At 48.7% G+C, this 4,727-nt stretch overlaps 1 pseudogene; it reads right to left on the bottom strand.

Annotated features, from left to right (window-relative positions):
* Positions 1-376: 376 nt before the first annotated feature.
* On the bottom strand, positions 377-1,734 carry LOC101535900 (probable ATP-dependent RNA helicase DDX47; annotated as a pseudogene).
* Between the last annotated feature and the right edge of the window lie 2,993 nt (positions 1,735-4,727).

Below are 4,727 nucleotides of genomic sequence, written 5' to 3'. Positions count from 1 at the left end.
ATTTGGCCCAGTCCTGATCATTTCCAATGTCTGAGAACCAGTGGATGGAAGATTTCTCTGTCTCTCCCTCTTTCTCTCTCTCTCTGTGCCTTTCAAATATCTAAAAAAAAATTTTTTTTAAATTTCTGACAATCTTTACATAGTTAATTAGGGCTCAAAGGTTCAAGGGCTACAGGAAAGTTGGTAAGACTATTATTTCTACCTTTTTTTTCTGTATCTGGGGAAACTTTTTAAAAAATAGTGATTTCTTTTTATATGAAAACCAGATTTTAATCTTTCAAAAATAATATTTAAATTTATTGTCTCATCGAAGGGCTGACGTAAGCTAAGAGCTTAGGTATCATTTATAAATATAGACAGTTCTTTCTTTTGTACTTTACAGGTCACGGGGGTCCATCGGGCCCTGGACAGGCAGCAGGTCTGTGTGAACATTGCTCCTCACACTCATCACACCCTTGTCATCATCATGGTCCCTGGCATCCTCTCGCATACACTCCTCTCCGTGCTCCCTTGACTCCATCTGGGCAAATCTCTGTGCTTCGGTCACTCGCTCCGTCAGCATCACAACCTCGTCATCTTGTGTGGGGAAGACAGGCAGCTTCTTCCCAATCAGGTGTTCTATGTGCTGGAACAGCTCCACATCATACTGAGTGACAAAGGTGATAGACTTTCCAGAACACCCAGCTCTAGCTGCTTGGCCTACGTGGTGGATATAATCCTTGGACGGGGTAGGAATGTTAAAGTCGACAATGACATCCACATGAGGTATGTCCAAACCCTGGCTTGCAATGTCAGTGGCTAGAAGAATGGAGCAAGCTTTTGCCTTAAACTTCTTAAGGGATCCTAGGCTGTTGCTCTGACTCACCTGTTCTTGGAGGGGGGTGGCAGTGAATCCAAGATTTTGGAGTAACAGAGCTATTCTCTGAGTGTTGTTACAGGGGCTGCAGAGTATCATAAAGGAGTTTCCAGTCAAACCATTTAGAATATAAGCCAGGTAGGTATCGTTGAATTTAGAGGGAATGAAAAGATAATACTGGTACAGTTTCTCAACCGTTTGGTGTTTGGAGGGAACAGCACACTTCACAGGATTTCACTGGTACCCGCTGAAGCTTTTATACACCTTCTTGGTCATGGTGGCAGAGAAGAGAAATGCTTTCTGTTCCCAGGGGATCACTTTGAGGATCTTGTCCACCTCTTTCTCAAAATCCATGTTCAGTATTCAATGACCAAGTATTTGAGAGCTCTCAGGTTGAAACCTTTTGCATTTTCCAAGTGGTCAGTCAATTCATCTCCCAGGAGTGGCTATCACTACATGCCGTTTTTTCGCCAGGGACTGGAACACTGAATCAGTTCCACCTACAATCACAGCGCAGTACACCCCGATAGAGGACCCCAGGGCTTCAAACTGCTCGGATATCTGAAAGGCCAGATCGCGGGTTGGGGTGAGAACCAGGGCAAACAAACACCACAGTATCTCCAGCAGCGCATTCCAAATGGGCAGAGCCAAGGCCCCTGTTTTCCTAGAGCCAGTTTCTGCCAGCCCAGTGATATCTCTACTTTATAAAGCCAAGGGAATCACTGCCATCTGGATCTTGGTGGGCTTTGTCCAGCCCAACTGGTTGCAGGCTTCACACAAGACATGCCCAGATCCTTAAATGTTTTAGTTTTCTTCTCTTCTACCGCGGCTGACTTGAGGCCTTCGGCTGGAGAATCATGCTCTTTGGATGCTGCCATCTTGTTCGCCAACTCCGGAAGTGCAAACCAGATTTTATAGAGAGAAGGAGAGGTCTTCTATCCACTAGTTCACTCCTCAAATGGCTGCAATGGCCAGAGCTGAGCCAATCTGAAACCAGGAGCCAGGAGCTCCTTCCAGGTCTCCCTCATGGGTACAGGGAGCCCAGGGTGCTGTATCATCATTTGCTGCTTTTCCAGGCCATGGGCAGGGAGCTGGGTGGGAAGTGGAGTAGCTGGGACTCCAAGAAGTGCTCATATGGGCTGCTGGCATTGCCACTGTAGAAGCCTGCTGTACCATGGTGCTGGCTCCCTGTGAGTTCTTTTTAAAAGATGTTTTTCTCTTAATCTAGAGTTACCAGGGGATTGTTTTAGGACATGAATTGAGAGGATCAGTAGGTAGAAAAGAAAAGTGAGGAGGAAGCTACAAGCATGAGATATATTCTTTGTGATGAAGGCTAAGAAAGACTTATCCGATAGAAAGTGGAACTGAGGGACTAAGCATTTTGTGAGTGGCTTGTAGAAGTTGAATGTTCAAGATACGGATGGATGAGATTAGAAGGGCTTTATTTTAAAGGTAGCCCATATCTCAGAAGTCCAGATAACTGGATGACTAGATTCTTGTTCCAAGATGTATTTAATCATCCTAAGTAATGGGGTTCCTATCCTGGGGCCACACGCTAACCCTTTATAAAGGTTTCCTGTGTTTTTATAACTGATCCAAGGCAAGAACTTTGTGTCTGGAGGAAGAGTCTCACATTTTCTTGACTGCTGTGGAGAAATGAGTCTTACTTAGTAAGCATTATCTGCCTCTTTGAAATACTTGCAGGCTCACCTTAACTGATCAGATCTAGCCCACAGCAAATGCTCAAATTAAACGGTCTGTTCCTTTTATCCTGAACAACTCCTTTACATTACTGACAGTTTCTTTCAAGTTCTAAACTGAGCTTTTTGGCTTTCAGGCTTCCGGTTGGATTCCTGGAATTCTCAAAATTCCCCACTTGAAGAGCTACTAGCTGAGTTCATTGAGGTTATATGAAAGGCATAGTGAAGTTGCAAAATGATGGCAAACTTCTGTTGCACTTACATAGCCGCCTGATACGTTGTGCTTCAGGGTCTTTGGAACGTGGGCCAGGCCCCCCTGGCTTTACAGCAGGAGCTGATCCTACATATTAGGTTGGTTGTATGACGGTGAGGGTAACAGAAGTGGATGCTCTGTCCCTTGTTCCCAAGCATCTGACCACAAGCCAGGTGGGTGCTGAGACAGGGTGCTGGCTGCCCTTGCCCTTGCAACCCTGTGCTTGCTTGTGCTCCTCCTTCCGTCCCTGGCAGGTACCTGCCACATTCCGGTGTTAAGAGTTAACTCCCTGGGGGAAGGAATGTGGTCCACATAGGGGTTGAGGTGTTGCCCCTGTAGAGAATAGGTACTCTTAGGCAGGGGACCCGCATGAGGGACAGGAAGCTGCCTGACAGATGTGTGGGAGGCACGAGCAACCGGTCTTCAAGCCACAACCTACTGATGAGACCAAGAAAAAAAAAAGATTAAGAGGTACTTTCATCTGGCCCAAGCAGGCGGTCTCAGCCAACAGGCCAGAGTATCACAGGGTGCTGACAAGGGTTCAGGCAAGGTAGACATGAAGTGGTCAGTCATTTCCAAATAGAGGGCCCAGGCAACAGAGAGAAAAAACTTCCAAAAAGAGACTTAGGGATGATCTAAGATTTGTTATGCGGTTACATGGCAGCACTACTTAAGTCTGGACACTCCTGGGTGTCCCATAGCTGAAGCACCAGCACACGGTGGTCATCCAGAAGCCCAGGGAAGGCTTTCGGTGAAGTGTGGGGGTGAGAATCCAGGAGCTGAAAGACCTGCTCCTCCTTCTCAAGACTAGGGGACTCAGCTAACATCCTCAACTTCCCAGCAGAGCCTGGCCTTGGCGAAGGCAAAGCACAGCTCATCTACCAGAAAACTCAGTGTCGGGGGGCTCATCCTTACCTTCTCCTTGTCCCCTGACCCAGGGAAGAGAGGGATAGTTCCAGAGAGGCCCCGGGCCACATTATTAGTCTCCGCTCCCACAACCCATGCTGGCGTCTTTCTAATAGGTTGTAGACTCCTGGGAAAGGACAGCAGTGCATCCCCCAACCAGGGTTCTCAAGAGCCAGTCAGTGCCCCCTACTTTGAAACAGAGCGCAGAACAGCTTCATCCTAGGAAAGGCAACCATGACCATGGCTTCCACACCAGGGCTGATGAACCAGGGCTGATGAACCAGGTCCTCCAAAGCAGGTGGGCCTCGCACAGGCCAATGGCTGCCAAAGGGCACATGGCTGCCATGTTCCAAAGACAAACCATGTTTGTTGCTTCTTGGGTAAAGACCAAACAAACTCCGAAGCCAGGTTGGACCAGTTGGGGTTTCTGGCCCAAAACTGGGTCATGGAGACCCTAGGAGCTGTTCCTCCCTGGCTTGTAGCTTCCACTCTTATCTTGTTTCTCATTGGATCATGTGCCTAGATCCGCCCTAGTGTGAACACAAGAATGTCCAAGCAATCGTCTTCCCCTCAATAAAGGAGCAAAGGGGTAGAGCTGGGCAGGGCTGTGAGGAAGATGGAGGATGGGGACCAAGTTTTCCAGAAGGGGGAAGGGGCAGTCATATTGTTGAACAAGAGTGTTTGCCAGCCCCTCAAGGCCATGGAGGAGCTCCTGTCAAACACCTGGGCCACTGGGGGAGAGGAATGGAGGCAGAGAGGCGGGGAGACCTACAGACATAGCCCTCTAGGAGGTGGGCTGGGTGTGGGGGAGGCGGAGAGGTCAGAGCTAGCCTGCTCACCCTGGCCTGACTCTGAGGGGCCATGTCTGTCCCTTCCCCAAACCACAACAGAAAGACAATAGGGACAGGATTGATGGTGCCAGGCTACCCAGCAGGACAAGGGGCCCTTGTGTGGGCCCAAGCCTCAGATCCTGCCCCACCCACCCACCCTGGCCATGGAGGGTGATCGGAAG

This window comes from Ochotona princeps, chromosome 10 (genome assembly GCF_030435755.1).
Source record: "Ochotona princeps isolate mOchPri1 chromosome 10, mOchPri1.hap1, whole genome shotgun sequence".
Lineage (NCBI taxonomy): Eukaryota > Metazoa > Chordata > Mammalia > Lagomorpha > Ochotonidae > Ochotona > Ochotona princeps.
Note: the sequence above shows the minus strand (reverse complement) of the source record. Positions and strands in the feature narration are given on the sequence as shown.